The 13466-nt window shown below is 47.4% G+C and overlaps 1 non-coding gene across 1 annotated transcript; it reads right to left on the bottom strand.

The window, feature by feature from the left end:
- Window positions 1-894: 894 nt before the first annotated feature.
- Window positions 895-1023, bottom strand: LOC138568135 (small nucleolar RNA SNORA31). Its single transcript, XR_011302507.1, has one exon. It is a non-coding gene; the product is annotated as a small nucleolar RNA SNORA31 (small nucleolar RNA).
- Between the last annotated feature and the right edge of the window lie 12443 nt (window positions 1024-13466).

Raw genomic sequence — 13466 nt, 5'->3', positions numbered from 1 at the left:
CCTGAAGTGTTAGTGAGGCTCTGATGGTTGGCTGGGGACCTCTGGGTCCTGTCCGATGTTACTGGGTCAGATTTAGTTAGACACACTTTATGTGGAGCGTGCTAGTCAGCTGTAAATGTCTCTGTGCCTTGTTGTGAATCAAATCGAGCGCGCGTATTGATTTGTTTTCTCCCCGCGTGTAATGCACAATGCGCGTAGCACATGTTCCGGCAGTTATACGCTTAGTATGAATGCGTCTGTCTTGTACTTGGAAGCTCCTTACTTAGAGTTTGCTTGATGCCGCGTGAGTTCTGTGCGGCTCCGGCTCCGGTGCATTGATCCGGACGTTCTACTGCTGACGGCTGGTTTGTCTCTAGACTTCGGTGCCGCATTATAATGACCTCGTCGCCATTGTTGTGATCCAAATAGGTATGCGCTGCGATGCGCCGCGCTGCAGCTCGAACATATAATGAGACTGGTGATAGATAAATCAATGAGTCAGGAGGCAGTGTTGGCACGTCTGAACTTATCTTTATTCGGGCACGAACAGCCTGCCGAGGCGGTAACCCCGCCTCCTTGCACACGTGGGTCGCAGCCCACCAACAACTGTAATAAACAGAGGACTGCGCCTCCAATAAACAATAACAATAAAGGTAGGACATTACACCTCCGTCGCCCATTATACGTACTAGTTTTTGAAGTTCAATAGAAACATTTGACTTTCTGTTCAGGCCTCGTCATGAATGGATTCACTCGTTTGGGTTTGTTTTATTCAAGTGTGGCCTTGATCCTGCAAAAGAGTGTTTGATATTCGCGTGACTTGTTCCGAGATTAGAATTTAAAAAAAACGATGAACAGAACTATAGACACTTTGAATAGCATAAAATAGCAGGCACAATCAACGCTCTTTTTGAGGCACGTACCCTTTATGCAATCATTAATGTGACTAGTCCAGCAGCTTGAAAGCGCAAGGAAGTTAATTTTGCATCTGAGTGCAAACCAAACAGCAGCAGTAAATACCCCCAGGCCTATCAATAGATGCAGTGCCCGAAACATATGCTATTGCATCAGACCTATAAATTACTCAGTGCTCAGTCCGAATACCCACCGAATTTTTCTATCCCTCTGTTGAGTTTCCGTTTGGAAATGTCTACTGATTTGTAACAGGTGGCTCCCTGCCATTTTCTTCTAGGCAGGATTGCAGAGAAATAGATTTCAGTATCTCGCCAATTGTGTGAGATGCCCGCTAGTGAGGTGCATATTTCTTCGAGTAGGCTTCGTCTTCCTGTGGACACCAAATCGTTGCCCCCTAGGTGTATTATCAGGAATTCCGGCGGATCCCTGTATACGACCAGTTCTGCTAGTTTGTTGTGAATGTCTGCCCAGAGGAGGCCTCTGTATTCCCACCCCGGCCTCGTTCCAGCCCACTTACCTGACGCGGCATGCCACGCCTTGGAGGGTTTACCCCCGCTTTCGCCTGGGAGGTACGGGGCATCGGTTACTCCCGGCCCTTCAGGACGCGTGGTCTCGCGTGTGCGCGGCCGACCGCTTCCCGCTTTCCGCGCATGCGCGGTGAACAAAGCCCTCGGCTCTGGCGGGTCTGCGGTCCAAGCCTCGTTTTGGGCCTCCCAGCAACTGGGAAATAACACGGCTTGCGTTCCAAGCTTCCCAGGTGTGAGAGGCCCTACTTAAGGAGACCGGTGGTTCGGTCAAATCGCATCTAAATGCGGTTTGATCCGGATCGTCATTTTTCGCTCCTTGTTCTTGCCATTGCTCTGATTCATGCTCTGCCTTGCCTGTTCCCTATTCCTTCCCCTGGCTCCTGGTCCTGTCCTTCCCAGTCCGGGTAGGGGGTCTCTCCTGTTCCTTGCTCTTGGCTCCCTCCTTCTGCCTGGGGTGGTTCCCCCCTTCTCTGTTGTTCTCTGGTTCGCCTGGGTTCCTTGGTCCTCCCTGGTTCCCCTGTCTCTTGCCTGCCTCCCTTGCTGATTACTCCTTCCTGGACCCCTGCCACTGGATTCAGCTCGCATATATGTCTTTACCCAGCTGTCTTCAGAGAACTTCAAGCCAAAGACTATCAGGCTCCCCCTGCCAGTGCTTGCACTGTCCTGATGCCACGCTAATCAGGGGTGAGCGAACCCGTGGCTTTGGGAGCTGGTTCACCTCCAGTCCAGTACCTATTTGGACGGGAGTTGGGCTGGTTCCTTGCATCATACATAACTTCACCACAGAACTCCTGGCATTCTGGCATCATCTACAAGGCCGTCTACTGGACGAACAGGTACGTTGCGCCCAAGTGACGCCATCTTTAACAGACTGAGACGCCAGGCTTCAGGCTCTTCGGAATCGGAGATGGATGAGGACACTAGTCTTCGTGATGAGATACAAGCCTTACGTACAGAGATGATTGCACTCCGCCAGGAGAATTTAACTCTACGCCAGATGGTAACCCAGAGCGCAAGTGTTGTTCCTCCACCCGAGAGCGCTATGGCACACACCGCTCCCATCAAGTTCGATGGAGATCCCAGACGTGTGGGGGAATTCTGCAACCATTGCCAGATACATTTCCTGTACTGTCCAGCTCACTTCAATAATGACAAAGCCAAGATTGGATATATTTTGGGCAATTTGTCTGGAAACGCTCTTGCTTGGGCGACTCCTCTCGTGGTTACTAACAGCCCCATTCTCGGTGATTTTGTGGCCTTTGAAAAGGCATTTCTGGAAGTATTTCAGTCTCCCAATTTGGCCTCAGCAGCTCAGAACCAGTTAATGGATATAAAACAAGCCAATGCTGACATAATCACCTATATTGGTCGTTTTCGTCAACTCGCAACTGATTCCCAATGGCCTGAAATAACACAGAAGACTCTATTTCGCCGTGGGTTAAGAGAGGAATACAAAGACGAGCTGTTACATATCCCTGAACCTGAAGATCTACAGAGACTCATTGAACAGGTGCTAAAGATCGACCAGAGACTGGCAGAGAGAAGAGGCGAAAGGCGTCGTTTTGAGAAATCGTTCCTCAGATCTCCAATCCCGCCTACTGGAACACCATTGACTTCGGACACCACTCAAGAACCTATGCAGCTAGGCGCCGTCAGGGGTCCCTTGTCTGAGGAAGAAAAGAAGTGGAGGAGGAGCCAACGCCTATGTCTGTACTGCGGAGCCGCTGGTCATTTTCTGGGTACTTGTCCCCTACGACCAATCAAGAAAGGGGAAAACTAGGTGACCTGTCGTGCTCCGGAAAGGCCCTGACAGGTCCGATTAAACCACCAGTCCTTTCCCGTTCTGAATCTGTGTTTCCACCCATGCAGCCTGCAGTCCTTATGATCCTGAAGATCAGTCTCAAATGGCTGAATAAGACTGTCGAGATCCATGGGTTGTTGGATTGCGGAGCCTCCGGGAACTACATTGATGAGCGCTTTGCCATCAACAACGGCATACCGTTGCTTACCAAGGAAGAAGCAATCCCAGTGGAAGTCATTGATGGAACCCCATTGGCTTCTGGCCCCATACAATTGCATACTATGGGTATGCTGCTACGCATCAAGGGACATGAGGAAAAGATTGCGCTAGATGTCATAAGGACACCTTCATATCCAGTGGTGCTGGGGCTGCCTTGGCTTCAACGACGCAACCCCACAATAAACTGGGAGACACGCACTCTTGTGTTCACTTCCCCTTCAAGACTGCTGTAGCCCCAACACGTCCTCGGAGACGTTTGTCTCGACAGCCCTAGTCCCGGGTAGAGGATCGTCTGGTTTGTGTTCCTTGTCTCTGATACCTTCTGAATATGCTGACTTGATGCCTGTATTCTCCGAACCAAGGGACATTGCACTTCCACCTCACAGGTCCTTTGACTACTCCATAGACTTGGTTTCCGGAGCCGTGATGCCACATGGTAAGGTGTATGCCCTCACCCAGTCAGAAAAACAGGTCCTCCGGGATTATCTTGATGACTGCATCAAGAAAGGATACATCGTTCCTTCTAAGTCACCTACGGGTTTCCCATTATTTTTTGTAAAGAAAAAGGAAGGCTCCTTACGGCCTTGTATTGACTATCGCCAACTGAACGACATCACCCTTAAGGACAGGTACCCGTTACCATTGATTCGGAATATCATGGAGTCCTTACGTTCAGCCAAGATCTTTCCAAAATTGGACCTCCGCGGAGCCTATCATCTCGTCAGAATCAGGAAGGGAGATGAATGGAAGACGGCTTTCAAAACACCATTCGGGCACTATGAATATAAGGTAATGCCCTTTGCGCTGTGTAATGCCCCGGCTGTCTTCCAACGATTCATGGACTATGTTTTCAGTGATCTAATTGGCAACTCTGTTTGGGTGTACTTAGACAACATCTTGATCTACTCAAACAACCTGGAGGAACACATCTCCCACGTTCGTGTAGTTCTTCAACGGTTGTTACAGCATCATCTGTTTGCCAAGGCTGAGAAATGTTCCTTTCACCGGGATGAGATGGAATTCTTGGGATATGTGATCAATAGCACAGGAATTCACATGGATACCGATAAGGTCTGGGCAATTCAGAACTGGAAACAACCTCAGGACGTGAAATCACTTCAGCGGTCCTGGGATTCGCAAACTTTTATCAGCGTTTCATTCCGCAGTTTTCACGTCTCACAGCTCCATTGACGTGTCTGACCAGTGTGAAGATACCCTACCTCTGGGATGCTGAGGCATCAGCGGCATTCGATGCTTTGAAGTCAGCATTCAGTACTGCACCTGTTCTTCGTCATCCCAACAACGAGATGCCTTACATCATCGAAGCCAATGCTTCCAACTTCGCTGTTGGCGCAGTCCTGTTGCAGAAACACCCTACTACTGGCGATGAGCATCCTGTGGCCTATTATTCACGCAAACTCTCTTCTAGTGAACAAAACTACTCTGTCATCGAAAGAGAGTTATTGGCAATCAAGACAGCGTTTGAAGAATGGAGACATCATTTGCTTGGTGGTCGCTTTTCTGTAGAGGTCCGCACAGACCACCGCAACCTGCAGTACTTGCGATCTCTGCAGTGTCATACCGCTCGTCAAGCTCGATGGGCCTTTTTCTTCTCTCACTACGATTTCAACATCACGTACATTCCTAGTGCCCAGAATCTAAAGGCCGATGCTTTCTCCCGCTCTTTGGAAAGAGAGGTGGAGGACGTCAATCAAGCCATTCCATTGATATCACCCAAGCACTTTCTTCTCACGATATCTCCCCATTTGCAGAAGATCCTCCAGGAGACTCAGTTAGACCCAGATCGCGCCAACCTACTGCTGCGTCCACAAATCACGGTGCGTGAGGGTTTCCTGTTCTTCTTAAACCGGTTGTACATACCCTCGAGATCTCTTCGCTTGGACATACTCCATGGGTTTCATGGTTCGCAAGTAGGAGGTCATCGTGGCATCAAGGCGACCCAGGAGTTGATTGCCAGGCAGTTCTGGTGGCCGGGTTGGGCTAAGGAGATCAAACAATATGTGGAGAGTTGTCCAGTTTGCTCCCAGACCAAGACGCCCAGGAGAAAACCCTTGGGATTGCTTAAACCCACTGAACTACCACCCTATCCCTGGCATACCATAGCCACAGACTTTATCGTCGAGTCTCCCTGGGGTCCCTCCATTCTGCCCCAGCCTTTCATGGCATCCGCGATCAGAGCGCTCTAGGTGGGGTCTGTGTCCCCCCCGCAGTTTGGAGTGGTAGGATATTGCTACTAGGTGTCTCTTTGCCCAATCCCTCTTGAAACCCTGCTCGTGGGCCCATTTTAAAAATATTTCAATATTTTTTTGCTGTTATCAATTCTAAGTGGTTTAAACCTGTTGTTCTAAAGACTGTTTGCAGGCACTTACTGTACTGAGCTGTGGTTGTGCTTGCTAGCGCCTTTTCTGCTATCTTTGCAAGGAACCCCGTGTCAGGGTTCATGCTATCTGTGGATTCAGCATTGTTGGCACCCATTTGTTAGGTGCCTGCTTCTGGTTGTACATCCCGGCCATGGCTCTCTGGCGATGGCGTTGATGTAATTTCTTTTAGCTTCCCATTATTAACCAGCTGTCCGCTGGTATTAACAACATCTTTTTTGGGCGTACAGTGCTAGCTCCTGGAATCTTGTCCACTGAAAGCGAGATAAAGCATCTGCAATGTTATTATCCGTTCCAGTGATATGTTTGGCTTTAACAACGTTTTCTTGCAATGTGACTGCCGTGATGGCTCTTAGGACTTTCAGTACTAAGTGGCATTTGGTCGTTATTTTGTTTATGATGCCTACCACCACCATGTTGTCACACCAAATCAAAAGTTCCATGTTAGCTAGCTGCCTGCCCCAGATGCGTAATGTTAGCCAAATGGGAAGTATTTTTGTTCATCCTGCTAGATGCCATGGTTTCGGCCAGTGCCCAGCCACCCAATCTGTGACAAGGATGGCTCCAAACCCCTTGCTCCCGGCTGCATCTGTAAAGAGGACCCTTTTTGCCCATGTATTCATTGGCGTGCGCCTAAGTGTGGTTCCGTTGAAATTTCTGAAGAAGTCCCCCCATACTTTCAAGTCTTCTTCTTTGCCCAGCCGGATGTGGAGGTGGGGTTTGGTGCATGGTTTGGTTTTAAACTCTAAGCTCCTGGAGAATACCTTCCCTTGCACGATGATTCTGGCTGAAAAGTTGAGGCTGCCTCATAGTGATTGCAATTCTTTCACTGTGTCCTTGTTTTTTGTACTTAAGTTTTGTATTTTTTCCAGGAGTTCAGCAATCTTTGTGTTTGGGATTCTGCAAAGGCCCTCTGCTGAATCTATCTAAATCCCCAAGAATATTATGTTGGTGGATGGTCTGGTTGTCTTTTCTGTAGCCAGGGGAATGTCCCATTGTGTGGCTATTCTTTCTATCTCGGCCATAGCTGCCTTTCATTCTCCCGATTCTGCTGGCCCCATTACCAAGAAATCATCGAGATAGTTCACTACTTTGACCTCAGGTTATTGTTTTTGAAATGCACATTGAAAAAATGAGCTAAACTGCTAGAATAGTGCGCAGGAGACTGCGCATCCCATCGGGATGCATCTGTCAACATAACATTTGTTTTCAAAGGTAAACCCTAGCCATTTCTGTGATTCCGGGTTCACTGGTAAGAGTCTGAAAGCAGATTCAATGTCTAGTTTGGCAATCAGAGCATTCCTGCCACATTCCTGTACAAACCTTACTGCCTCTTGGAAATGTAAATAGGAGACAGCTGATATTGTGTGCGGAATGCCGTCATTGAGTGATTGGCCTTTTGGGTGGGAAAGATGGTGAATTAACCTCATTTTCCCTGGTTCCTTTTTTGGTACCAGGCCAAGTGGTGATACTATGGATTCTTTGAATGGCATGGAGTTCCATGGTCCTGCTATCCTGCCCAGGCTTCGCTATTTCTCTATTTTGCTTTTTACCACTTCTGGGTTGTCTCTAGTGGATTCCAGATTTTTGGGGATGATTGGGGATCTGGTTCCCTTAAAAGGAATGGTGAAACCTGTTTTGAAATCTTGCTGGATCGCCGTGCTGGTTTCGCTGTCTGAGTAGTTCACTAATGCTTTAATGAAGTTGCTGGGGTTGATGGGGGTTCTGCCTGTTTCTAAAAATGGGGCCATGCTGTTGTTGCTCTGTTATTCTGATGGTGGCTGGACAGGGTTGTTGCTACTCTTTTGTATTTTTGGCTGGTAAACAGGTGAAATTGCTTGCCGGGTGGTCGCCATTTCAGTTTGTACAGCGGTGTTTATACCAGCATTCTTTACCCCAGGTACGCAGGTTTTTCCCAAAATTCCTGCATGGAATATTGGCTTTGGAAGCGTGGTGGTTTTTGTTCTGTCCGTGGGCATTTGACTTAGCCGCCCAGGGTTGGTTTTTGCAAAAAGGGCTGCTCCCCTTTCTTGTTTTTCTCATTGTCAGGAATTCGGGTCCCTTGAGCATTTTTGTTGGGTTTGTTTGTTAGGGTAACTTCTTCCTCAGATGGAAGCTCGGCATTTAATATGTATAGGTAATTCTGCACCTCGTCCCATTCTATGACTGGCCTCTCTGACATGCTCTGTCTGAATCTGATATTGTATGCTAACCAGATTCTGCCTTTTTGGGCAATCTTTACTTCTCTGACTTTGTCCATATAGGCCCAAAGCTTGGCGCCGTCCCCGAGAACTTTGTCTAAATATATAGTTGCTAAAATGGCGAACGATTTCAGCCAGTTGTCCCAGTTCTGCTCCAACTGAGCATTCCTGGCTATTGCTTTCACCTCTATTTTCTTGGGGTCCCTAAAGGCATCGCTCCCTTTCCTTTGTGCTTCTATCAGAGAAAAGATTTCAATGAATTCTTTCGCACATATGGTTTCTTTGATTGGAAGTGTCTATGTTCCATGCTAAACATCGTTTGTATCTATTCAGGATTTTGGAGTGAAAAGATTTCAATTTTTGGTCCAGTTGGGTGCTGCTAATCATTTCCATTTCCGCCCCGCTGTTTTTGTTTATCTCTGGTTGACCTGATGTGCTAGCATTTGGGGTTGCCCAGGCTTTCAGTGCACCATCCAGGTCTGACGTTGTAGTTGCAGTTGTAGGCCCGATTGGGCTTGTCACTGCTGGTGCTGAGGTAGGAATGGTTGTGGGGGGGGCTGCTGCTGGTGTTGCAGGGATTTCTCCTGTTGGTATTATTGTGGGTACAGCTGGGTTAATAATAATTATAGGTTCCAATGGGGTGCTGTGCCTTGGTGGGCCATTTGTCACTGTGGGGAGTTGTTGTTTGTCTCTGATTTCTAGCATCATTTGTTGCATATGCCTCATGTTTTCACTTAATTTTGACAAAATATTGCTTTTGTTATCTTTTCTCGCTCCTTCTGATGACTTCCTCTTCTTTGCGGGCGGGGGGCTGTCTCCTAGCCCAGCTGGCATGGGTGCACCTTCTTTTGGTAGGCCATATAGGTTTTCCCTTACCCAGACCCAACCATAGTGTTCAGCTGCCTCAATTGCTGTGAGTAGGTGGGGAGATGTGGGCTTTGGTGGTGTTTTCGTAGATTTGTGTGTTTTTCTTGTGTGCGCCATCAGCCTGTTTGTGAAAAAAGGAAACAGAATTTTTCTATTCTTTGCTTTTTTGACTACCAATTTTGTGGTTGTTGCCCGAGACTGGATAACTGCTGCTGGTGTGCCCTGTTTGCCTTTACTTGTAGGCTGCTAAAAAACGTTTTGTTGAGAGCTGGGTTCTTTAAGTTCTGAACCCTCAACATTTTGGTGTGATTGAAAAAATACTGGCTGTGCCACAGACTGTCTAAGCAAAGTTTTCCTTGTTATATTGGGATTTATGCTTACTTAATGCCCTTCTTTGTTTCTGCCTGAGCCTGAGTAACGTAGATTTTGCCTTATTTAAATGTCTATTACTACGAGCTTGGCTTGTGCTGCTGGTGAGACTTTGTATCTTTCAGTTGCACAAAAGAAAACCGTGCTTTATATTGCAAAAAACTGCTTCCTTTTGTTTCTATAATATTTCAACAAACCCGTGTTTTATACCATCATTTGCACAATCTCTTTTGTTATTTAAAAGGCACAACAAAAACCCACGGTCGTGTAATCAAGCAGGGTACGTTTGTTAAAAATACAGATCCTCTTATTGGTGCTTGTAGCATACGTGCGCAATGTCAATATGATTGCTCTGTGCTGGCTTGCTTCCAACCGGGAATGTTTGTTTTCTTACAGAACGTTAGGCCCTGTGCCTTCTGCTGCCGTGCAACCCGGCGCAGGGGCTCACTTACTTGCAAAGCTGGAAATGAAACGCCTCCCGCGCCGGGTTGCTCCCTTTGAATTCCCTTGTCTGTTTTCTCTTCCAGATGTCTCGCTCTCTGCTTAACGCGCGCTTCTGCTTGCAGGGGGGTCACTTGGGGATTCTTCTTGTTTTTGTGAGCAGGACAATGCTCGGTGAAAATGAAAACAAAGACGCTGCGGCTGCAACGAACTTTGAGGAGAGCAGGGTAGAAATGTGAAGATGCCTAGTTAAAAGCAAAACTTCAAAAGAAGAAAAAGGTAGAAGACACTGAGTGAACAGTGAACTTCCAGACTGTTTGGGACCCCATTCAGGGTTTACAAACAGATTGTATTTTGTGAGAGATGTGCAGCTCTTTTTAGAAGACCCAGGGGTAGCCCTGGGTCTTTGAAGTGTGGCAGTGGGGGCTGAAGTCCAACCCCGAGGCCGACAACAGCCAACTATCTGCCCCCAAGGGGGGCAGTGCATTGTGTTTCCCCTGCCTGATAGTTGGTTTCTTCTGGGTGCCTTGCACCTTGTTGCTTCGTGGGAGGCTGGGGTGATTGTTCACACCTCACCCTTCCCTTCCTTTGTGGGGACAGAGACTGCATGTCTCTGTGTGTGATGAGGAGAGGGGCCAGGCATGGGGGGAAGGAGCTGCCCCTCTCCAGGTTCTGCCGGATGGTACCTACAGTTACCCTGCCTTGCTTTGGGAGGCCCTGCAGCATTGCCCAGAACTTCCACTTAAGCTTTCATGTGAAGGACTCCTTTGTGTATGTATAGGTTCTGAAGGTTTGTGGTTCAATACTATACCGACTTTGCTGACTGTTGTGGGGTCGACGCCCTCGGCCACTATGCACTCTGCTAGTGTTACACATCTTTAAGATAAACCACCAAGAAAAAAATATGGGTAAGAGGTACATTTGAAAAGTCACGCAGCAGAGTTGAATGCTTTGGGAAACAATGGGTGCCTAAAAAAGAAACGGGCTCGAAAAGCAAAGGGCAGGGGAAACATCCCACAGAGAATGTGAAAAATGCTGCCCTGTCACAAGAAGGGTGGCCTGTGTCTCGACAGGAGATCACTCCGCGGGTTGCAAGTCACACAGACACGTGACATGTAACAGTACTCCTGATTGGGAGAAAATACATTAAACAAGCCATTATTGGGTTACATCTGAGTAGTACAACAGGAATGAACACTTAGTGCATTGGTGTTCTATGCCACAGCATTTCCAGTTGTCATGCCAACCACAATGACTGCTTCTTGGCAGCCCTTTGTTATCTGTAGCAATGGTTTGGTGATATTGGTGGCCTATACCACCAAAAAGTGACAAAACTGAAAACTCCTAACCCCCGCTACAAGCCTCTTCAGGCAATCAAAACATTTTCGCAATGAGCACCAGAGATCTCGCCAGTCGGCTGCTCCTGCCTGGGAGAACCCACTGCACTTATCCCAGGAAGCATCTTTTCGGTACCTGGAACCCATACATTCTCTGTTGCCCCAGGTAGGAAGCACCTCACCCCTTTCCATACAAGCAGGTCCTGCTGGCTGCCCTACCCCAACCAGGACCGGGCAAGGCACAGGGGTGTGAAGGGGACCACTTTGGAAACTCTGTGCGCAGGTCTACCGCACGCCTGAAGGGTTTCCTCAAGTGTGCATCACATCAAACTACACAGGTTTCTTGGTAGCGTAGTACCCTACCTTGCCAACACTTTTTAATCAACAATGTATGCCATCTTAAAGTATGATCCCCAGGAATGCTGGAGCTGTGAATCAGTTTCAATTTGTTACATAACTTGCTGCAAGATGTATGCCTATTTAGATAACATGGCTGTCCTTGGCCTGTATTCTATGCATGCACCTGCTACACCCAACGGTTGAAAAATTAATTCCCGTTTTTTTCTTTAAATAAATAAAAAATGTCATTCATTCTGTGACCATCATCTAATCGAGAAGTCTTTGGGACATCGAAAACGAATTCCTTCTACCATCATAGCATGATATTTTCACTGAGTGCAATAAATGTTATCATTACTTGGATTTGTTGTGACAAATATATATGTAAAATCACTGAAAGTGTCTAAAATTCCATTAATTGTCCAGGGAGCTGAAGAGTCCCAAGGTTGACTATGGAAAAGTGTCTAAGTCTAGGTAAATACCTTTTAAACTCAGTTTATACGAGTTTGCAAACTTTTCAAGTTTCCGAATAGGAAACAGCAGGAAAACCCCTATATGCCTGTCTTGGTTATAGGGAAAAGATCTTACTTAATCTTACCCATAGTTGCAGCAGGAGGGGAGACCATTCAGCCTTGGACTGGGTGGGAACTTCAAAGAAGATTTCGAGCCTTAGGTTCACGAACTATCAGGCTACGAAGAACTGGTTGCAGTGTGATTCTTAAACCCACACTTTCCTTTCATGATCCATGATAAAGGAGTGGGGCTGCAAAGCCCCACTGCTTCTGGACCAATGTGACCCTGGGGAACAGGACCAACTATGAGATCTGGGTCTAAAGACCTGGTGACAGGCACTCAAACCACTGGGTGCTGCTCAAACAACCAAGGATTGATGGATGAACAGGTAGGTTTTCCTGTTGGGATTGGATACAGCTAGTCAAGTTTGGAGTTTCCAGATGTAATGATTGTACCCAGAATCCAGCCTGGATCTAGATCAGGGAACCTCAATGAAGAAGGCAATTGGAACAAATGATCGATGAGGGCAAGAGACACAGGTCAGCCTAGGAAAGCAGCAGGGTTCAGCTAGCCAGCAAGGAAATGGTCACAGGACGGAGAGAATTGTTGGAGACAACCTAAGATGTCCAATGAGAGAGCTAAGGCAGAGCAGCTGACAGCCACTTGAATTCCCAGACCAGGGCAACCAGTTGAAACACCCTATCTTTACGCACTTAGGGCAGATGGATGTTGCCAGGGCCACAGCAACTGCAGGCGAAGAAGAGTCCAGCAAGGTCATCCAGTCAAATCAGCGAGTAAGACTGGAAGAAGTAAATGAAGAGCACAGCAAGGGATTCCACCAGCTTTGAAGAACAGGAATGCAAGGACAAAGGACCAGTAGCACAGCTAATAGGGACACACCAGGATCGCCACCTGAGGTCCCTCTCAGCATCTGTCTTTAGGTGAGTTCCGGAATGGTTCTGAGGATTGCACAGGATCTATCACTGATATACACCTTCACTTAAGGGCTGTCCTAAGCCAGACCACCAATCACAGTACAGGCAGCACAAAAGAGTTTAGATGGCCTGCCAATCATGGCTGGCATGAAAAAGCAACAAACACACAGGCACTACCACACAGGATTTTAATTTGGTATGTCTGGGGAACTTTAAATCAGTTTGCCTTGGTCTAAACCTAAATGAGGGGTGCCTTGGTTGTCCTGCATCAGAATAACTGCATTGTGGCCACACCTCCTGGTCCACACAGACAAAGAAAAGCCACACAACAAAATGTCAGCGCACAGGATTTAAAAAATATATTACAAAGAATATATTAGCACCCATATGGCTATCATATGGGTGCACTAGGCTACTAATGTGGAACAATGGGCTACAAACCTGGTATAGGCAATCCAGAAATACAGCTGCCACCAGCCTATTGCTCAATATACTTACTCGGGGTTATGGGACCAATATGGGATGCGTAAAAAGGACGCATCCCCTAGTAGTCAAGTTAGCTACTAAGAGAAGTGCATCAAAAACACTGTTGCAGTGTTAGGAGATCTTCAGGAGAAGGCTCTC

This window comes from Ambystoma mexicanum, chromosome 2p, assembly GCF_040938575.1.
Source record: "Ambystoma mexicanum isolate Mex_15411 chromosome 2p, UKY_AmexF1_1, whole genome shotgun sequence".
Taxonomy (NCBI): Eukaryota; Metazoa; Chordata; class Amphibia; order Caudata; family Ambystomatidae; genus Ambystoma; species Ambystoma mexicanum.
Note: the sequence above shows the minus strand (reverse complement) of the source record. Positions and strands in the feature narration are given on the sequence as shown.